Raw genomic sequence first — 23,871 nt, forward strand, 5'->3', positions numbered from 1 at the left:
ACTGTCAGCCCTCTGATATCTTAACATTCAACTCTAAGCTAAGTGTACACTAGACAAAACTCAGCCATTTGTCTCTTTGTGTGTTTGTCTCTTCATGTGCTTTTTCTCTGCTGATACATAGCCACAAGGCTGAGATTTCTAAACAGTATACAGGTTCAAGATCACTGCTTTATGTATGTTTAGCCTTGTTTTTGCTACTGTCATTAAGTTATAGTGTGCTCTATTTTCTAGATGCATTTTTTTAAGCCTACAGCACCCAGTATTCCCAGGCGGTCTCCCATCTAAGCACTAACCAGGCCTGACCCTGCTTAGCTTCTGAGATCAGACAAGATCAGATGCATTCAGGGTGGTATGGCCATAGACTCTAGATGCATTCTGTTGCAGACGAACCTCACTTGGGTCCTCATTCCACAGGAGAAACTTGGGTTCCAGTTACAGGTGGGCAAAGGAGTTGGCGAAAGTGTGTTGAAACAGACTCAACACAAGGGAGTGTGGATTTGTCTCAAATGAATGCAATTCATCTCAAAGCGAGCATCAGTTTTATAATACAGAAAACAAAGGAGTCGGATATCACAGCAGGCAAGGTACATCTGACACAAAACAGGGGAATGCCTACAAAGGACTGGCAGGAACCTACTGGGATAAAATTCAATGTTAACAACTCGGAATCAAAAGCAGCCCCACCTAAGGTCTGCTTAATCTTAGAAGTCAGGTGCAAGGGCTTCACTCCCTTGCCATAGTTCCTATTCTAGTCTATTGTATAGTCCACCTTCCCCCTAGGCCATTGTAAATACTTGTGTATGGGTGTAACTCAGCTATCTATGGTTCTAAGTATCTACTCTGGTTCCTCCTTAGATCACAAACTTCCTTCTTCCTAGATAATGGTAAATTCCTATCTAGGGCAGTGACTTAACTATCCATGCCCAGGGTCAGATCAAGGACTGCCTAGAATCTAACATTATATATATATATATATATATATATATATATATATATATATATATATATAACTTATATATATATATATAAATCAATCCTTAGGAGCACTTATAATAAAGCAATATTAAGGGAAAATGAAAGATCCTGACAGAGAGTAAAAATTCATGTAAGCCCCTAAACTTGTTTCCAAAATGGACTTCATTATTGGCAGAAAGTAAAAGTTTAACTTGCTCCAGGAAATGTTTGTACAGAATGTTTTGACCATTCCTTGAACCCGTTATGCTTGCCAACCACTATAGGTCACTGACAGGTGTTTGCAGTGTGGTTGCTGGGCTGAATTTGAAAAAATTTCCCAGCAACTTTAGATTGAGCCAATCCTGAGTTGCCCCATATACCAGCCATTAGCCAATGGCGTCATTGTGCTTGCAGCTGCCCCTGCTCTTGACTCCTTCCTTGTACCCCTCCTGCCTCAGATCAGGAAATCAAAACTTACCTGATTGGTTTCTTAGGGACATGTAATCTGGAAATCCCCTCCCCTCCCCTCTTCCTTTCCCCCTTGAGGGCCCATAAAAGGAGGGTCCCATTTCCCTTTGGGGTCGACTCCTCTACCCCTGCATGGGATACGAGTTGTCCCCAGAGCTCTGGCTTTCTGCGAGTAAAGCCTCGTGTGATTTGCATCAAGCTTGGTCTCTCATGAGTTCTTGGGGGTCTGCCGTTGTCCTGAGACTTGAGTAAGGGTCTCCATTTGGGGGTCTTTCAAAAGCACACAGATCCGCTTACCAAGTAAAGCAAGGACATTGAGCATTCGTTATACAGGATGCCACTGTTCCAGGAGACTAAGTTTCCGTGAACTTTTCACCTCAGGATGAAAGAACCTAGTGGGGAAACCCCCCCACTCATATCTCGAGTCGGCATGCACCCAAAAAAATCACAAGAGACTGTCTTGATGTAAACACATGAGGTAGTTTAATGATGGAGCTCCGGACCAATACATATCTCACACAGGAGATAACGGATGTCGGCCACGAGGCTCGAAAGCTAGGGGTTTTTATAGAAAAGGGGCTGGGGCTGGGGGAGGAATTGGCGCAGTTTCACATGATTGGTTCATTTAAACATCAGCAAACTGTACGTGCAGATCGAGGTAACAGCAGAGCATCTGGTTAACATTAAACCCACATCAGAAGGGCAGGAGATAGGGAGGCGCCGGGCCAGTCTGGACATTCTCTTTATCTTTATGGCCAAGCAGCCTCAGGAATGCCTTAACAATGGGCCTGCCCGGGCATGCCCTGGCCTGTTCTGCTATGTTCTCAGACCCAGGCTTCAAAGCTCACAAACAACTCTTTGGGCTATTACATGAATCACAGGTCTCAAGTTTTATTTTCTTTCAAAGACATCACCCAGGTTTGTGGGGCCTGTCACACTTGTCACTACTGAAGTGGATGTAGCAGCATTCTTAAACAAATAATTAAACAAACACAAGTTGTTTAACTCAGATTTGTTCAATAGATACTGCTCTCAATCCTATCAGAAATCTGCTAAATGTTTAAGCTTATGACAGACAGAGACTCCCAAAGCCTAACAATTACCCCCAAAGTCTCCAAGAAGATAATGGGCACAGTGACAAAAGTACCTTGATTGTGGTATGATAGCTACTGAGAAATACCACTCCATTGCCTTGCCCACTGGCAGAGCTTGGTCTACACTGTGGACAAACAAGATACCCTGAGAGTCAAATGTCTCATATTGCCTAAGTCAAGGTGGGTCGTTTCTCATTTTACACATATCTACTTCACAGGAACAAAAGAAAAAGCTTTCATCTTCTGGGTCTGACAGCCAGACTGACTCCATCCAAGTTGTGATGGAGACCACAGGGACTTGGGAACTGTTAAGGTAGTGGCCCAAAGACCAATCTCTGTCATTTTTATTAATACATGACTCCTAGGTTATAATTTATTCTTCCCAGATTTCTGACTATACTGACAGCTAAGGTAACTGTAGCTTGACAGCTAGAAAACAGACCTAGCTCCTTACCCTAAGGTATTTTGTCACTATATTTGCTCATTAATAAATTCATTACCTAGCTAAGACTGCCAGATTTCTTACAGACTTCATGATAAACAATATACTGAAAGAAAATAAAACTTGAGACCTGTGATTCATGTAATTTATGTCAAATAGCCCAAAGAGTTGTTTGTGAGCTTTGAAACCTGGGGCTGAGAACATAGCAGAACAGGCCAGGACATGCCCAGGCAGGCCCGTCGTTAAGACATTTCCTGAGGCTGCTTGGCTATAAAGATAAAGAGAATGACATGTCCGGACTGGCCCGGCGCCTCCCTATCTCCCACCCTTCTGACCTAAGTTAAATGTTATCTGTATGTACAGCCTGCTGATGTTTAAATGGACCAATCATGTGAAACCACGCCAATTCCTCCCCCAGCCCCAGACCCTTTTCTATAAAAACCCCTAGCTTTCAAGCCTCATGGTCGAATCCACTGTCTCCTGCGTGAGATACGTTTTGACCCGGAGCTCCGCCATTAAACTACCTCATGTATTTACATCAAGACGGTCTGTTAGTGATTTTTGGGTGCACGCCGAATTGGGAACAGAGTGGGGGTTTCCCCACTAGGTTCTTTCAATACAAGTTCTGATGTAAGCTTTCACAGATGTAACCTTCTGTTACTTCCTTAGCTAAACTCAGTTTCCAGTGACTAAATTTCCTCTTCTTGCTATGCCATTGTCCTAACATTAATCAGTATAGTTCTTATAAATTAGCATCACCCTAATGAAACATTCCACTATACAATCCAACTATATAATCACAAGTTCAAGTATATGTTTCCTTTGATTCCCTTTAAGATAAACTTAAAGTGTTTCTTGTGTGGAATCTACACTATAAGCTATCATGCTCAAATATAAGTTTCCCTTGGTTGACTTTTAACTATGTGTAGCAGAATTTCCCCCCAATTAATTTAAATATTAATACAACAAGAAGCCTGTGATTAGACAGGGAAAGGGGAGGTAGAGGTAAGGGTTTCAGAGACAGGGACAGGAAAAAAGGAGGGGAGGAAGGAAGGAAGTTGAAGGACTAGAAAGATGATCCAGATTCTATGTGGCTTTAATTAGCCACAGGTAGCTATGAATATCATATAAAGGACAGATAATTCCAGGACAATTTGTATTATCGAAGTGGGCAATTTATAGCAACATCAGTTGGCTCTGAGTTAATTGTGTAGACATTTTTTTGGGATGAGAATTTACTGATATAAATCTGACTCATAAATTACAAGCCTCTAGAGTTTTGATTTTACCAGGTTACTGGGATTTGGGACCACTGACGACAGTGGATGGATGGATGGGAATGTGAGCAGAATCTGAGCAAGAGAATCATGATCAGTCATTGCATGGGGCCATGGAGGCAGCATGTCACTGGGGCCAGAGAGTAGGTGGGTATACCATGGGATGGTACCATTTTTTATTATTTCCTGCTATAACTATGGACTTAAGCCTGTTTCTCATTTTGCTAAATGTAATATATTCAGTCTCCTAGACAGAAGGAAAAAGCCCTTCTTGATCCTTCTGTGCCACAAAAAGTTTTTGTCTTCCCTAAGCTCATCTAAAAGACTATTTATGTTAACATAAAAATGTATCTCCTTTGTAAACTTATAAGCTACAGGAAACCCAGACAGACCTACCTCTCATGGACCAAATAGACTCCATTTCTCTTTTGCTATCTATTCCAGAGGGTGGGATTCCTTTTCTGTGCCTTGAAATTGAGACTCCACTCACCATGAGCACCAAGACCTAAAGGTTTTAAAGGTACACCTAAGAATTTTTTTTCTCCCAAACATACTCAACTTTATTCTCTGTCTATAATACGTGTGTGTGTGTGTGTGTGTGTGTGTGTGTGTGTGTGTGTGTGTGTTTCAGCATCTTGTTAAGTCCAGGCCTTTACTACATCCAGGACAACTTCAGAGAAGCAACCCACAGATGCTCTAATCTGCTCTCACAGACACAGACACTTCTACTACTGGACTTGCTCCTTCCTATCTATTTACAAATAGTTCTACAGACCCTGAACTGCATGGAAACAGCCAACTCTCCGAAGACTGGATGAACATTCCCATACCCATTTTCTTAGGTTTGCCAGAGATATGTCACCCCAAGTTCAGTAGGAAATAGCTACAGATCACAACAACCCTATTCCTGATCCACCATCACCTCTTTCTAATTTTTCTTTCTTTCTTTTTTTTTTGGTCTTCGAGACAGGGTTTCTCTGTATAGCCCTGGCTGTCCTGGAACTCACTTTGTAGAGCAGGATGGCCTCGAACTCAGAAATCTGCCTGCCTCTGCCTCCCAAGTGCTGGGATTAAAGGCGTGCATGGATTTTTTTTTTTTAATTAAACCAAAACCAGGAGAATGTTGGCATTTCATCTAGGCTCTGCCCCATAGTTATCTGGCAATAGCCAGGTATGCTTGACTCATTATAAAAGGGGCTGCTTGCTTCCTCTTCTCTCTCTTGCTCCATTTTCTTATCCTCTTGCTCCTGCTCCCTTACCCTTTTCCCACTCTTTCCCCATTCCCTTCCCCCTTCTTCTCCTTCTATTTCTTCTTCTTCTCTCCCTTTCTCTTGACTCACCTCCCTATGCCCTCAATAAACTCTATTCTATACTATACCATCAGTGTGGCTGGTACCTCAAGGGGGAAGGAATACCTCAGCATAGGCCTGAAGAGACACCCTCCTCCCCACACCATACCATACCTCCACCAAATATATTCTTTCTTCCTTATCTTTTTATAAAACATAACACCTTCCCCCTAAGGTAACAGCCATATGATGGGTGTAGTGTAGATAGTGTAGAATAGAGTTTATTTAGGACATGGGAAGGGCATTGAGAAGGGAGTAGAGGCAGAGAAAGACAGACAAACAGACAGACAGACAGACAGAAGAGGAGAGGCTGGCCAGGGACAAGTGGAGAGAGAGGGAGGAGGAAAATGGGGAAAGGGAGAAATGGTCAGGGAGAGAGTAAGAGAGCGAGGAGGAGGCAAACAGCTCCTTTTATAGTATCCAGGCTTACCTGCTATTGCCAGGTTACTGCTGGGTGAAGGCTAGAAGGAATGCTAACAACCAGGCCATAGGCACCAGCTCCAGGAACAGACCATAAAATCCAGAAACAAGTTCATAACACTTCTTCCCAAAGAACAGCCTATGGGTAACCACAAAAATGGGGAAATATCTCACCTCAGAATGGGACCTTTGTGTTGGACAGCCCTATCTCATCCTATGATTAAATGTTTATGACATAGGAATGCAGAACACTGATCACCTGTGACCCCCCAAGCCCACCAATGAAATTTTAGATTACCTAATCATCAAGAGTTCTCCCAGTTCCCTATGAAAAGACCTGTGCACCTTTGTCTGGGATCACCATTTTGGAGAATATTTGACCCCTGCGTGCTGGTTGTGTCTGTAGAATAAATGCTCTTTGTCTTTGTATACTAAGTCTGAGGTCTTCCTTCAGTGATTTTTGGACCCTTACACAAATATATAAATAAGGGGCGCTTCTAACATTAATATGGCCAGATCCTAATAGCATACACTTTCATCTATCTTTCAGCCAAAATACAGCACTATCCTGCATGGTGGGAACTAATAAAAACTAAAATTGATTCTACCTATGATCCACTGCCCCCCCACACACACACACACATACACACCACCATGGTAGAGTCTAATATTAGATACTTCAAAACAAGCTTCTCTAATTCTTTGGGGTTTTTTTCCCCAAGAATGTTTTACTATTTTTTTTTTTTTTACTATTTTTTATTATATATCTTTTACTATATTTTTAGAGTTACTTTTAAAAACCTTGTTTTTATTTTTATTCCTCTTCCTATATTTATCTAATTTTATTTACATTTTTCTTTATAACTGAATACTAAATCTTTCTTGGTTCTCTTCTCCATTATCTTTATTTAATCTTGCTTTTTTTTCTCTCACTGCTTCCCCACTTTTATTTTCATGTGACATATGTGTGCTTATGGGAGATTGTATAAATATGTGTTAGTAGTAGCCTGTGGATACCAGAAGAAGACTCAGATTCCCCAGAACCACAGTTGATGGTGTTTGTGAACATCCATGTGGATGTTGGAGGAACCAAACTCAGATCCTTCACAAGAGTGGTACATGGTCTTAACTGTTGAATTATTTCTCCAGCCCCAACTGCCCCCTAAATTAATTTTTTATTGTAACTTTGTAAATTTAAGTTCATACTTAATTCTATAATTTTGCCACTTTTCTCTGGTTATTGGTGGTATTGTAGTTGGTTTTTATCGTATGTCTATGTCTGATGTATTTTGGTAGTGTACTAGGCCCCCAGACCTTAGCACAACTGGCTTCATGATTGAAGAACCATTCAGACCTGAAAACTCTGCACCTAGACAGTATCACCTGCCAAAACAAAAATGAAGACCTAATTCATCAAAGTCTATAGTTCTTTGAAAGTTTCTCAATTTTGCTTTTGGCTTCTGTAGTTTCTGTTTTGCCTAACTGCTCTCGTCAACTGAAGTATGTCAACCCAGAACAGGATTTATGTGTTTGAAAGCTCATCCTCAGAAAGGCACAGTGCCACACTGGGATCTTGAACACTCTGTGTAGTCTCTAGCTGTCTAATAAAGATTTTCTATTGACTTAAACCTATGACTACTCATGTGGATACCCCATAATACCAGTAGTGCTGTTAAAGTGTACCTTTTTTGCTTTCTAAGTAGTATTATGTGTTGATCCCTCAAGGAAAATTGTCTCACAAAGAAGATCCACATATAAAACCAGATATTCATCTAACATATATGCAAATAATAGCATAGCAACACAAGAAATGGCAAAAGCAGGGGCACAGGATTCCTCCAAAAGTTTATAACCCTTCAATGACCAAATCCAAAGACACTGAACTGCTTAAAATGTCAGAGGAAAAAAAAATAGTGTTGAGTTTTTGTCTGTTACTGTCTATTGTAATGCTAAGTGCAGGCCTCTAAGACATCTGCACATAACCCCTGGGACCCTGCCCCCAAGTTAATTCTGATTGATGGATAAAAATGCCAACCTCAGTAGCTGGGCAAAAGAGATGTAGATGTAGAGAGAGGACCAGGAGGAGGGAAGAGGCAGGAAGAAGCCACCATGGAATAGGAGAAGAGAAAGGAGAGCCACCATGGGTTAGCTGAGCCATAAATAAACACATGGCCATGTAGAGCTAAGAGCAGCCCAGATGAAACAGTAATAACTTGGGTTATGGATAGGAAGGTAGATTCTAACAGCATGAAAAGTAGGCACTTGCCCAGCTCTTGTGCTGCCTAAGGCATATTAAAAAATATATAAAGGCTGTGTTTTTCTCCGGGGAACTCAATAACCAATGGTAGGTTAGAAGTCCCAGGCTGGGCCAGGCAGTGGTGGCACACAGCTTTAATCCCAGCACTTGGGAGACAGAGGCAGGAGGATTTCTGAGTTCAAGGCCAGTCTGGTTTACAGTGTGAGTTCCAGGACAGCCAGGGCTACACATAGAAACCCTGTCTCAAAAAACAAAACAAACCAAACAAAGAAACAAATAAAAAACCAAAAAACAAAAAAGAAGCCCCAGGCTGGGATATTTAATATTACTAAAAAGTGTACTTTTAAAATCTGCTCAGTGACTTGCAAGAGGATTCAACAGATGAAAGAAGTAGAAAAAACAAAAGCACAAAAATGAAAAGTTCAACAAACTAAAAATATCCATGTAGATACAGCAGTGATTCTCAACTTTCCTAATGTTATGACCCTTTAATACAGTTACTTATGTTGTTGTAACCCTCAGCCATACAATTATTTTTGTTGCTACTTCATAACTGTAATTCTGCCATTGTTATAAATTATAATGTAGTATGTAGGATATATGACATGTGACTCCTGTAAAAGGATTGTTTTACTCCAAAGGGGTCATGGCCCACAGGTTGAAAACCACTAATATTAGAGCATCACTAATATAGTTGACCAGGTAGAAGAAAGACTATCAGTGGTTTGAAGACATGATTAATTATTACATGTGGGTAGCAAAAGGGGGTGCAGCAATCTCATAAACACATTTAAGCAGTCTGAGGTTTAAGACCAAACCTATAAATTTGTAGTGCAGAATGGAGAACCAATATACATATTATATAGGGATAGGAAGACTATTTCAAATTTCAATGACATTTATAAGAAAAGTTCTTAAATAATAAGAAAGAAGTGAACATCCAAGTACAAGAAGAATCTTGAACCCAAAATAGACATTCTGTGTTATGTTTAAAATGTCAAAAAGACAAAACAATAACAAAGAATACTGAAAGCTGAAGGAGATAGGAACTAAGTAACTTACAAGGGCAAACCCATCAGTGTGATAGCAGACCTCTCATCAGAAACCCCAAAGGCTAGGAGAACATGGACCAATGTATTACAAGCCCTTAAACTAACTGTAAACTAACATAGCTTATTCAATAAAGTTAGCTTTAAAATTAAAGAACAAATGAAGACATTTGTGATATGTATAAAGTAAAGGAATCTGTAACCACTAAGCCAGAATTACTAGACATTTAAAGGAATGCTATACACAAAAGAGAAAGATATACATAAGCCTGTGAACTCAGGACAAAATAAATGTCAACAGAAGAAATAGATGGAGAGAATTAGGAAACAAATATTATTCAGTAATGTAAACTAGCAAGTCTCTAAGATAAAGAAGAAATAAGTACATACTTTCAAATAATAATCCTAAATGTGAATGATCTTAACTAACGTGTACAATCTAATGAGATTAAAAACTATGATCCAACTGTGAGCGATTTCCAAGAAATTCACCACATTGGCAAAGACTTTCATAAACTGAGAGAAAATGAAGGAAGATTATATTGTAAGTACATTGAATCGAAAAACTCCAAGCCCAAGTTAGGTTGGATAAAGAAATTACTCACTACATATTAATAAAGGGAAAACTCAGTCAAGAATATATAATGATTATAAACATATATTCACCAAGTGTATTTATACTTATTTCATTAAAAAAAAAAAAAAGCAGCAACAACACACCACTGGACACAATGGGACAGATAGGTGCAGATGCAATAATAGTTGGGTGACTTTAGTATTCCACTCTTATCAATCGGCAGACCACCCAGACTAGAAAATCAACAAAGAATCTTTATACTTAAGCTATACCATGAGTCAAATTAATTTAATAGACTCCTGCAGAAAATTTTATCCAAAAGTTGCAGAATATGCATTTTTCTTCACAACCTTTAGGACATCCTTTTAAATAGCCCAGTTTTAGGCTATAAATTAAGTCTTAGCAAATGTGAAAAGTTGTCTAGTACCTCATCAGATTATAATGGAATAAAAGTAGAAATCAATATATATAGAAACTATAAAGATGGTGCAAATGCTGTGAATGAGCAACACATATTTATTCAATATAGGTCAAATAGGTCAATGGCCTAACTGAAATATATCAGAGAAGAAATTTATAACCTAGGATCATAGGAAAATGAAAATTCCACAGAAGGGGTAGAAGACAGCAAGATCACTTCTAGGCAGAAGTTTATCATATGAGTGCCAACATTCAAAACATCAGAGAGGTTTCACTACCTGTGAAGATAACTTTAATCCCAAAAGTTCAGAGTGAAAGGCAGAAGCAGTTGTATTTCTGTAAGATTGAGGCCAGCTTAGTCTATGTAGCAAGTTCCAGGCCATCCAGAACTATGTAGAGAGACCCTGTTGTAAAAATAAATAAATATGAATAAAAATAAATAAGTAGAAAATTTAAAGAGGTCTTAACTAAATAACATAATGATCAAGAACAAGTCAAACACAAAATCACAAAATTACTAAAGAAAGAGTAAAAGCTCTCTTGCTCTTTCTCTGCTCCCCTTCCCCCCACCTCTCTCCCTGTGCTCATGGCCAGCTTCTACTCCTCTATTTCTCTACTCTCTCCCTTTCTCTGCCTCTACTACACTCTTGACTCCCCTCCCTATGCGCTAAATAAACTCTATTCTATACTAAAAAAGAAAAAAAAAAAAAAACAACAGAGCATATTGTGACCTAAAAGAATAATACAAAGAAATATTGAATACAGTTGTTTTCTTAAGAGATAAGTGAGAAACTCTTAGCCAAATTAGTTAAAAAAAGAAAAGAGAGAGAAAGAAACCCAAGTTAATAGAATTAGAGATGAAAGAGGGATATTACAATAGGTAATACTGAAATTAAGAATCACTAGGCAATAAAACACATTTATGTCAAGATAAAATTGTATTCATTCTAAGAATGCAAGGATACTGCAAAAAGTAAAAATAAACAAAACAAAACAAAAAAACCCGATAAATGTAAAAAAGCATATAAACAGAATCAAGGACCAAAAATCAGTATTGTTTCAATAGATGCGTAAAAGGCCTTTGAAAAAGGCCATCCTTTCATGAGTCAAATGCTGAATAAACTAGAAAGAGAAGGAACATACCTCAGCGCAGTAAAGTCTGTGTATGACTGGTCTGCAGGCAACATTATACTGAATGAGAAAAAACAAATGTTTTTTTGTTTTTTTTTTAAATCAGTACCAATTCCAACACTTGGGAAGTAGAACATGTGGGTCTCTGTGAGTTCAAGGACAATCTGGTCTATTTAATGAGTTCCAGAACAGTCAGAGTGACATAATAGAAAGGCTGTCTCAAAAACAAAACAAAACAAACAAACAAAAAAATCAGGAATAAGACAAGTTTGGGTTTTTTTGGTTTTTGTTTTTGTTTTTTAAATTCCAATAGTAATGTTCAAATAATGTATAAAATTCTAGACACATCAATAAAACAATAAAATAAAATAAAACAAAAGGGGTACAAGTAAGTTGTTTTTATTTGCAAATGGTATGATTCTATAAAAAGAGACCTTAAAGACTACCCTAGAAAATGCTAAGCCCAACAAAAGCTTTGAACAACTGCCAATAACTCCTCAGGGGTTAAGTGTTGAGTGGTTTAATCTTTTGTAAATCCCGTGCAGACAGCCACAGCTGCTGAGATTCAGGAATGCAGCAATTTTGTTTATCCAAAAGAAGAATTTCTCTCTGGTCCTCCTGGACCTCCCTGCTCTTCCAATCTTGTTGGGAGCCGCGCCCACATTCGCCGTTACAAGATGGCGCTGACAGCTGTGTTCTAAGTGGTAAACAAATAATCTGCGCATGTGCCGAGGGTGGTTCTTCACTCCATGTGCTCTGCCTTCCCCGTGACGTCAACTCGGCCGATGGGCTGCAGCCAATCAGGGAGTGACACGTCCTAGGCGAAGGAGAATTCTCTTTAATAGGGACGGGGTTTCGTTTTCTCTCTCTCTTGCTTCTCTCTCTCTTGCTTCTTGCACTCTGGCTCCTGAAGATGTAAGCAATAAAGTTTTGCCGCAGAAGATTCTGGTCTGTGGTGTTCTTCCTGGCCGGTCGTGAGAACGCGTCTAATAACAATTGGTGCCGAAACCCGGGACGAGAAAAAAAAACTCGGGACTGGCGCAAGGAAGATCCCTCATTCCAGAACCAGAACTGCGGGTCGCGGTAATAAAGGTTCCCGTAAAGCAGACTGTTAAGAAGGATTCAACTGTATGAATTCAGAACTTTTCAGCTGGGGAACGAGAGTACCAGTGAGTACAGCTTTACGAGGTAAGTCTGATCTTGAACTTTCTAAGGAAATTCAAGATAGTCTATCAGAAGTAAAGTGGAAAATGTTTGGCCTTGAATTTTTTCTAATGTTAGGAGCCCTTTTGTTCCTTTTCACATGTTATCAAGTGGTTAAGATAGGGAGGATTTTAGATGAAATTCAGGGCAATCTATCAGAAGTAAAGCGGGGAGAGAGAGTAGGAGCAAAGAGAAAATATGGTACACAAAATAAGCGTACAGGCCTTTCCAAGGGTCTTGAACCCGAGGAAAAGTTAAGGTTAGGTAGGAATACCTGGAGAGAGATTAGAAGAAAAAGAGGAAAAAGGGAAAAGAAGAAAGATCAATTAGCGGAGGTCTCTAGGAAAAGGAGCCTGTGCTCATCGCTGGATGGGCTCGGGGAGCCAGCTCTTAGTAGTTCTGAAGCAGATGAAGAATTCTCCTCTGAGGAAACAGACTGGGAGGAAGAAGCAGCCCATTACCAGCCAGCTAATTGGTCAAGAAAAAAGCCAAAAGCGGCTGGCGAAGGCCAGTTTGCTGATTGGCCTCAGGGCAGTCGGCTTCAAGGTCCGCCCTATGCGGAGTCCCCGCCCTGCGTAGTGCGTCAGCAATGCGCAGAGAGGCAGTGCGCAGAGAGGCAGTGCGCAGACTCATTCATTCCCAGAGAGGAACAAAGGAAAATACAACAGGCATTTCCAGTCTTTGAAGGAGCCGAGGGTGGGCGTGTCCACGCTCCGGTAGAATACTTACAAATTAAAGAAATTGCCGAGTCGGTCCGTAAATACGGAACCAATGCTAATTTTACCTTGGTGCAGTTAGACAGGCTCGCCGGCATGGCACTAACTCCTGCCGACTGGCAAACGGTTGTAAAAGCCGCTCTCCCTAGTATGGGCAAATATATGGAATGGAGAGCGCTTTGGCACGAAGCTGCACAAGCGCAGGCCCGAGCAAACGCAGCTGCTTTGACTCCAGAGCAGAGAGATTGGACTTTTGACTTGTTAACGGGTCAGGGAGCTTATTCTGCTGATCAGACAAACTACCATTGGGGAGCTTATGCCCAGATTTCTTCCACGGCTATTAGGGCCTGGAAGGCGCTCTCTCGAGCAGGTGAAACCACTGGTCAGTTAACAAAGATAATCCAGGGACCTCAGGAATCCTTCTCAGATTTTGTGGCCAGAATGACAGAGGCAGCAGAGCGTATTTTTGGAGAGTCAGAGCAAGCTGCGCCTCTGATAGAACAGCTAATCTATGAGCAAGCCACAAAGGAGTGCCGAGCGGCCATAGCCCCAAGAAAGAACAAAGGCTTACAAGACTGGCTCAGGGTCTGTCGAGAGCTTGGGGGACCTCTCAGCAATGCAGGTTTAGCGGCTGCCATCCTTCAATCCCAAAACCGCTCCATGAGCAGAAATAATCAGAGGACATGTTTTAACTGCGGAAAGCCTGGGCATTTTAAGAAAGATTGCAGAGCTCCAGATAAACAGGGAGGGACTCTCACTCTTTGCTCTAAGTGTGGCAAGGGTTATCATAGAGCTGACCAGTGTCGCTCTGTGAGGGATATAAAGGGCAGAGTCCTTCCCCCACCTGATAGTCAATCAACTTATGTGCCAAAAAACGGGTCATCGGGCCCTCGGTCCCAGGGCCCTCAAAGATATGGGAACCAGTTTGTCAGGACCCAGGAAGCAGTCAGAGAGGCGACCCAGGAAGACCCACAAGGGTGGACCTGCGTGCCGCCTCCGACTTCCTACTAATGCCTCAAATGAGTATTCAGCCGGTGCCGGTGGAGCCTATACCATCCTTGCCCCCGGGAACCATGGGCCTTATTCTCGGCCGGGGTTCACTCACCTTGCAGGGCTTAGTAGTCCACCCTGGAGTTATGGATTGTCAACATTCCCCTGAAATACAGGTCCTGTGCTCAAGCCCTAAAGGCGTTTTTTCTATTAGTAAAGGAGATAGGATAGCTCAGCTGCTGCTCCTCCCTGATAATACCAGGGAAAAATCTGCAGGACCTGAGATAAAGAAAATGGGCTCCTCAGGAAATGATTCTGCCTATTTGGTTGTATCTTTAAATGATAGACCTAAGCTCTGCCTTAAGATCAACGGAAAAGAGTTTGAAGGCATCCTTGATACCGGAGCAGATAAAAGTATAATTTCTACACATTGGTGGCCCAAAGCATGGCCCACCACAGAGTCATCTCATTCATTACAGGGCCTAGGATATCAATCATGTCCCACTATAAGCTCCATTGCCTTGACGTGGGAATCCTCTGAAGGGCAGCAAGGGAAATTCATACCTTATGTGCTCCCACTCCCGGTTAACCTCTGGGGAAGGGATATTATGCAGCATTTGGGCCTTATTTTGTCCAATGAAAACGCCCCATCGGGAGGGTATTCAGCTAAAGCAAAAAATATCATGGCAAAGATGGGTTATAAAGAAGGAAAAGGGTTAGGACATCAAGAACAGGGAAGGATAGAGCCTATCTTACCTAATGGAAACCAAGACAGACAGGGTCTGGGTTTTTCCTTAGTGGCCATTGGGGCAGCACGACCCATACCATGGAAAACAGGGGACCCAGTGTGGGTTCCTCAATGGCACCTATCCTCTGAAAAACTGGAAGCTGTGATTCAACTGGTAGAGGAACAATTAAAACTAGGCCATATTGAGCCATCTACCTCACCTTGGAATACTCCAATTTTTGTAATTAAGAAAAAGTCAGGAAAGTGGAGACTGCTCCATGACCTCAGAGCCATTAATGAGCAAATGAACTTATTTGGCCCAGTACAGAGGGGTCTCCCTGTACTTTCCGCCTTACCACGTGGCTGGAATTTAATTATTATAGATATTAAAGATTGTTTCTTTTCTATACCTTTGTGTCCAAGAGATAGGCCCAGATTTGCCTTTACCATCCCCTCTATTAATCACATGGAACCTGATAAGAGGTATCAATGGAAGGTCTTACCACAGGGAATGTCCAATAGTCCTACAATGTGCCAACTTTATGTGCAAGAAGCTCTTTTGCCAGTGAGGGAACAATTCCCCTCTTTAATTTTGCTCCTTTACATGGATGACATCCTCCTGTGCCATAAAGACCTTACCATGCTACAAAAGGCATATCCTTTTCTACTTAAAACTTTAAGTCAGTGGGGTTTACAGATAGCCACAGAAAAGGTCCAAATTTCTGATACAGGACAATTCTTGGGCTCTGTGGTGTCCCCAGATAAGATTGTGCCCCAAAAGGTAGAGATAAGAAGAGATCACCTCCATACCTTAAATGATTTTCAAAAGCTGTTGGGAGATATTAATTGGCTCAGACCTTTTTTAAAGATTCCTTCCGCTGAGTTAAGGCCTTTGTTTGGTATTTTAGAAGGAGACCCTCATATCTCCTCCCCTAGGACTCTTACTCTAGCTGCTAACCAGGCCTTACAAAAGGTGGATGACGGTGATGTATAATGCTCAAGTATTCTCCTGCTTTTTTACCACTAACTAGGAACTGGGTTTGGCCTTAATTCAGACAGCCTTGGCTCTGTCTGGACAGGTCCAGACGACTGACACCATTAACACTTTGTCAGCCTCAGTGACTACAGTCATAGATGAACAGGCCTCAGCTAATGTCAAGATACAGAGAGGTCTCATGCTGGTTAATCAACTCATAGATCTTGTCCAGATACAACTAGATGTATTATGACAAATAACTCAGCTGGGATGTGAACAAAAGTTTCCGGGATTGTGTGTTATTTCCATTCAGTATGTTAAATTTACTAGGGCAGCTAATTTGTCAAAAAGTCTTTTTCAGTATATGTTACAGAATTGGACGGCTGAATTTGAACAGATCCTTCGGGAATTGAGACTTCAGGTCAACTCCACGCGCTTGGACCTGTCGCTGACCAAAGGATTACCCAATTGGATCTCCTCAGCATTTTCTTTCTTTAAAAAATGGGTGGGATTAATATTATTTGGAGATACACTTTGCTGTGGATTAGTGTTGCTTCTTTGATTGGTCTGTAAGCTTAAGGCCTAAACTAGGAGAGACAAGGTGGTTATTGCCCAGGCGCTTGCAGCTCTAGAACATAGTGCTCCCCCTGATATATGGTTATCTATGCTTAGGCAATAGGTCGCTGGCCACTCAGCTCTTATATCCCACGAGGCTAGTCTCATTGCACGGGATAGAGTGAGTGTGCTTCAGCAGCCCGAGAGAGTTGCACGGCTAAGCACTGCAATGGAAAGGCTCTGCGGCATATATGAGCCTATTCTAGGGAGACATGTCATCTTTCATGAAGGTTCAGTGTCCTAGTTCCCTTCCCCCAGGCAAAACGACACGGGAGCAGGTCAGGGTTGCTCTGGGTAAAAGCCTGTGAGCCTAAGAGCTAATCCTGTACATGGCTCCTTTACCTACACACTGGGGATTTGACCTCTATCTCCACTCTCATTAATATGGGTGGCCTATTTGCTCTTATTAAAAGGAAAGGGGGAGATGTTGGGAGCCGCGCCCACATTCGCCGTTACAAGATGGCGCTGACAGCTGTGTTCTAAGTGGTAAACAAATAATCTGCGCATGTGCCGAGGGTGGTTCTTCACTCCATGTGCTCTGCCTTCCCCGTGACGTCAACTCGGCCGATGGGCTGCAGCCAATCAGGGAGTGACACGTCCTAGGCGAAGGAGAATTCTCTTTAATAGGGACGGGGTTTCGTTTTCTCTCTCTCTTGCTTCTCTCTCTCTTGCTTCTTGCACTCTGGCTCCTGAAGATGTAAGCAATAAAGTTTTGCCGCAGAAGATTCTGGTCTGTGGTGTTCTTCCTGGCCGGTCGTGAGAACGCGTCTAATAACACAATCTTTCTGCCCTCTCTTCTAGGATGCTTTCTGACACTGGGTGGTAGGAGTGATGCAAGATATTCTTTCTTGGCTATGCACTCCTCTAACACTTATTCTCTGTACTTTTAGCCGAGTTTCTGTGTTGACCACCAGAAATTTCTTTGATGACTACTGAAATCTGCTCTAATCTATAGGTCTAGATATGAATTTAGAGAGCTATTTAATGCTATTCTGTTTTAGTAGAATATTATTAGTAGATTCACTACTGGGACCTCTGCAACCATGGGTTCTTGGTCAGATTTACAATAGTGAGCATGCATTTCTTCCTGGGGAATAGAACTGAAAACCAACCAGAAAGCAATTGGTCTAGATATTGTTTTAATTTCTATAAATATACTTAGATTGGTTTGAGAATGGAGTTGATTCACTGGAAGCATTTTGAATCTTTCAGGTCTCATTTTGAAATGTTTAAGATTAGAACAGTGTTCTATCTAGTTCTAATTTTATGCCACTACTGCAACAAAACCACTCAGAATAATTGATACCATGTTCTTATAAATGCATAGCTGGTTTGGAGGGGACCTGCTGAATTTACAAGACTTTGTGTTCTGTAATCAACTAGGCCAGGAACACCTGAATAGTGATAGAAATAGAAACAGTTTATCAAGGAAGAAAAAAGATACTCAAGGTGGAAATGAGATAGGATGAGCAAAAGAGAGATATTCCAAATTCCCATGCCATGTGGGTTGTGACCTTTTATAGGTTATTTTCACAGCACCCATGTGTTGTGGTAAATCTCCTCCCAAATATGCCCTGGCAATAAAAACACAACACAGTTAATATGATTACATGCTGTGTGCCTAGACTGCGCAGATTGACCACTACACTACCATCTTTCACATCTATGAGACCCCTTAGAAATTGCGGTTTCGCCGGGCGTGGTGGCGCACGCCTTTAATCCCAGCACTCAGAAGGCAGAGGCAGGCGGATTTCTGAGTTCGAGGCCAGCCTGGTCTACAAAGTGAGTTCCAGAACAGCCAGGACTATACAGAGAAACCCTGCCTCGAAAAAACAAAAAACATTAAAAAAAAAAAAAAAAAAAAGAAATTGTGGTTTCTCCAGGCCATGTGCTTCTGCTCCACTTTTCTTCTTCTTCCTCTTCCTCTGGGTCCTCTCCCTCTTCCATTTTCTCCTTCTTCTCTCTCTCAACCTTCCACTCCACCTTCCCTTTTATCTGCCCAATCATCAGCTCTCCTTTATTTTACAAATTAAGGTGGGAAGCAGGTTTACAGGAAATCACCTGAATGCTGACTCATTCCTTGTTCAGAGCCTCACACAGGAGAATGGCATTAACATCAAACATAATTAGCCCCAAGACTATCTACAACACCCATGTCCCTCCATATTTGTGTATCATGAGATTTTCTGGTTTCTTGTTAGTTATATGTACCTCAGATTGGGAGAGATTTCTGGTCCTTTTCTGCCAACTGGCTTCTTTCATTTGTTAGTCCTGATGCCTTTGTTTCCACACCCTTATTTTTGTGCTGTGAGTTCCCGCTCCTCACCAGCTTGGTCCTAGAAATCTTCCTGGGTTGCTGAAGGGTGTTTTCATTAGTCTTTTATAGCTTCTTCCCTGCTGATAAGAGGTATAATTTCTGCCGATGAAGACTCATTAAGTCTTTCATTCTACTATTATCTATTGGTTAGAGAAGAGACTCTAGATTTCCTGTAGTAGGAGTTGGATGCAATCCTTGTCTCATAAGCATCTTAATTTGAAACTTTCACATATCCCAGAAAACAAAAATTCAAGATAAAAAATGCAAGGTTTAAGCAATATGATTATGCCAATCAATAACCCCAGAACATACAAGAGCCAGGAAAGCCACGGCTAATGCTTATTTCAGGACAGTTATCTTTAAAAAGCGTGATCCAAGTGTATTCCTCGGATTGTTAAAAAAAAAAAAAGCAAAATAAAGCAAAACAAAACAAAAACATACTGATAACTATGTATGTCAAAAAATACAAGAGGAAAACATTAAGGAGAAATCCAGTGATAGGGTAGATTAAAAAGGAAGGTACCAGTTCTGCCAAAGAAAAGCAATTAGATCCGAACCATGAAGGAAAGCTACAACTACTGATATATTTACAAATAGAAATTATCTTTCTATTATAGTTGATGTGGCTGTGATTGTTCTACTTGGCATGTCGGTTACCCATACTGAGGGTTTAATCCAAAGGCTTGTAAAGTCGTTGTTTGTCCTTCATAAAGTCTCATCTGGTTCTTTTTTGTTCTGCATTATTACCAGGGATTTTCCTTGGGCTATAGATCATGCAGGGGAACCAAAAACCAAAAACCAAAACAAAAGCAAAAAACAGCATTTAAAGATTATTATTTTTAGATGTGTGCATGTACATGTGTTTGTGTGTCTGTGTATCTTTGTGCTTGTGAAGATAGTTGTGAGCCACCCAGCTCAAGTACTGGGGAACCAAACTTAGGTCCTCTGAAAGAGCAGGAAGTTCACTAATGATCTCCACCCCCCCATCCCCCCACCCCCCCACCCCCCATCCCCATCCCCGCCTTTGTAACTTTTAGGGTCAGTTGAGGCTCTTTATGGGTAACTTTTTGCTGAGAGTCTCTGCCTGCCCTTAGGGGAAGGGCACACAGATGAAAAGATCTCCAGCCTTTTAATACTTTATGCTGGATGCTGAAGTTAATGCTTCTAAAACTCTAAACGTTTTTTGCTTAATCATGACTTAAAACTGCTGGCATCTTTTCTCTATAACTCTATATGCTATATTTTACTACTTAGCTCTTTCTTATTGTTCTGCACTTCATTAAGTGCTGGGGACTTAACTCTTTCATATTGCTCTGTGCTAAAAACTTAACTCTTTATTACTGCTCTATGTTTCATTAAACGCTGAGGAAACTTAACTCTTTATCTCTCTATTATTTACTTTATGAATATCTTTGCTTAATTAGTGCTAGAAAACCCAACTCTTACTTACTTTATAATTCTCTGTACTTGATAATTCTGTCTTAATCCAAGTTGCTCTGAGGCCAGAAGCTGCAGATCTCTGGTGAATTAATACCTGTGCTTATCAGCAGAACCTGTCTCAGGATTTGTTGAAGGACATCTGCTGCAGCGTTTATGATTTGGGCGAAGATTGAAGTCATGGCTGATCCAGAAAGTGATGGCCAATTCCAGTTCACTGCTATTAAAAATTATTTCAACTCTTATATTCTCACGAGTAGAATGAATTATGTCCTGGCATTGCTTTGTTAGTCTTATACTTCAAGTTAAGGCCTAAAAGACTCCAGCTATGAAAGCAACATAAATGGGTTTTGAAATGTGTGACCTCATCTGTTAAGTCCCATGACTGAAGAAATTGATGTGAACTCATGATGTAATACTCAATTTGAACAATAAATGATGAACCTAGAAAAAAAGAAAGAACCTGTCTGAAGTTAAGAAGCCTGCCTCCTCTTTTTGCTCTTTCTGCAGCTCCTTTGTCTCCATCTCTCTTATGCTCTGTTCTGCTATTTTCTGCTATCTTCTATTTTGCTTCTCCTTTGCTTCTCCTCTATTCTTTTACATCCTTAATTCTGCTCTTCTTCTATTTCTCTCCTCATATGCTCAACTTCTCATTTCTGTAATGCTTTCGCCTCTTTAATGTCATCATTCCTAGGTTCTTTTTGTACCTTTTTAGATTACATGGTATTCCAAAAGTTCACAACAAGTTCCAACACAAATTCAAATCACAAATTGAATAAGAAGTTACAACAGAGATATTTACATGTGTTTCTATTTAAAGTAGTTATCTAACTAGACATTCATTATCTATTACTAGCTCCACAGTTTCATTGAGAGTCTAAAACTAATTCTTGTGTCTAAGCTAACATGGTATGTCAAAAGGCAAACTATTATTAAACTTTTGTATAGATAAACCTAGCCAATATTTTATCTTCTGTCCTTGCACCTACAATAAATTGTTTGTTCCTTTTATGACTATTAGTTAATGGTTTTATGGCCTAAAAGAATGTATTCCTAAATTTGTAAATCTTTATGCCTGCTTTCTATCTAGTGCAATTAGCTCATGACACATGAAGACTGGCAAAGTTCTAATTGAAAATTTCAGATCACAGAAGGCCTTAATTGCAGGGCTCAATAATTATTACTATAAACTTATGAATTCTTATAGAATTATCATTAGTAATTAAGAAATCATTTATTTGTCTATATCACATCAAAACAAGGCAGTACATCTTGTAATATGGTGTGCTAATGCCCAGGGATTGCTATATTAAATTAATAATGACAGGAAAAGCCATATATATATATATATATATATATATAATATATATATATTATATAGTAAGAATCAATCCTAAGATTAGTCTCATAGGTCCTTGCCTCCAGAGCTCATTCATCACAGTCTATGCAAAATGGTGGACATCTTAGGAAAATCACCTGCTAGGCTTAGCCTTTTCTAGATGGCTCCTAACAACTTTTAGCGACTTAGGCACATTCCTGAGACTCCTTTAATTTCCCTCTACCAGTTGTTTCATCTGCTGGGGTAAACCAGGATCTTACTAAACATGCAGTTTCCTTTGGAAGCATTGATAAAATTTCTATCTGTGATGATCTTTCTCTTTGTAGAATGCACACTGTAAACTCAGGAGAAACTAAAATCAATTATTTGACAAAACATAAAAGATCTTTTCTTTAAACAAGTTTTTGCAAACCCATACTATTTTTAAGTTGTAACTTTCATAAATCTTCTTGTGACACACTTAAAAATTTTGTTTTTTTCCCTAATCATACTTTACTTCCATTTTGGAATAATCCTTTATCTTTAGAATAAAAAACCTTTATATAAATCCTTTATCATCTGAAAGTATTTTTTTCTTAATCTTATTTTGCCAAAATATATTTATATTTAAATTTTATATAATTTTAAATTTAAATTTTTAATTTTCTGATAATTTCATACATGTGCCTTCTATGCTTCCATTAAACCTAATAATCTCCTATTATATTATCATATATATAGGTACATATATGTAAATGTACACATACACAAAACCTACCGAGTCCATTTAGTGTTAGTTATATATACATGTGTTTAGGGCTGACCACTTGGAATCAGGTAATCTATCATGGAGCTTGTCCCTAGAGAAAACTGAGTCTCCTTCTGTAGTGGTTTTGAATGAGAAAGTTTCCCCATAGGACATTTGAACACTTCATCCCTAATTGGTGGTACTTTTATGGGAGGTTTAGAAGGTGTATCCTTGCTGGAGGAAGTATGTCACCAGGAACAGGCTTTGAGATTAAAAGCCTTGCACCATTTCTAGTTCACTCTCTCTGTTTCAGGAATGTGGTCCAAGTTATTAGATCCCAGCTTTTGCTCCTGCCACCATGCCTGCTGCAATGCTGTCCCATGCCAGACTCTAACTCTCTGAAACTATAAGCCAGATAAACTCTTTCTTCTTTAAGTACCTTGGGCATGGTGTTTTATCATGGCAACAGAAAAATAACTAATATAAAAAAGGCAGCCATTGATTGCCTTATAGTTCTTCATATAGCAGCAGGACCTTGTGAAAATTCCCCAAGCCACATTAGTATGTGGACTGTCGTCATTATGTAAGCCTTTTTTAGGCAACTGTATTATTTAGTTAACATGGGCACAGCTTTTCTCTCATATAGCTAGAAGATACTAGCTAACAGTAAGCATACTGGTCCTCTGCCTCTTACAATCTTTTTGTCCCCTCCTCTGTGATTTTCCCTGTAATTTTAGTGTAGGAGTTGTATTTTAGTTGTATCAATTGGAGTTGCTTACCTCATGGTTGTTTTTTCTTTGAATTTTGACCAGTTATAGGTCTCTGTAATATTCTCCACCTGTTACAAAAAGAAGCTTCTGTGATGAAAGTGACAGCAATACTTACCTACGGGTATAACAATAAGCATTTAGAGTTTAGTTAGAATTCAGTTTGGTTAGGAAAGTGACAGTAGTAGTTTCTCATCTAGAGTCTATGATCTCTCCAGCCATAGATTAAGCTTATAGTACCAGGCACAAATCAGCTCCTATAGTTCAGATATTGAGTCTAATTAGACAGCAGTTGATTAACCTTAAAATAAAAGTGCCACTGTGACACAGCTGGGGTTATCGTGCCAAGGTGACCATTGCTGTGATTCAGGTTTTACAGCTGGCTAGGATTACTGATTACTTTTCTCCCTTGGTATCTTGCATAGCATCTTCCAATACTGTTACAGCTAGTCTTCAGGGTACAGGCTTCAATGTAGGTTCATTTGGATTCCTCTGGGTTCTGTGTCCAAAGTGTATGACATCTTAGCAATGGAGTCTTGCCTTCAAGTTCTGGGATGCAACAAAGGGCAATGGTTAATAGACTCTATGCTTTTGGGAGTCACTTGGACTCTCTCAACCA

At 40.2% G+C, this 23,871-nt stretch overlaps 2 pseudogenes; one reads left to right on the plus strand and one right to left on the minus strand.

The window, feature by feature from the left end:
* Positions 1–244: 244 nt before the first annotated feature.
* Positions 245–363, minus strand: n-R5s5 (annotated as a pseudogene).
* A 20,236-nt stretch (positions 364–20,599) lies between these two features.
* Positions 20,600–20,762, plus strand: Gm14883 (annotated as a pseudogene).
* The last annotated feature ends 3,109 nt before the right edge of the window (positions 20,763–23,871 follow it).

This window comes from Mus musculus, chromosome X, assembly GCF_000001635.26.
Source record: "Mus musculus strain C57BL/6J chromosome X, GRCm38.p6 C57BL/6J".
Taxonomy (NCBI): Eukaryota; Metazoa; Chordata; class Mammalia; order Rodentia; family Muridae; genus Mus; species Mus musculus.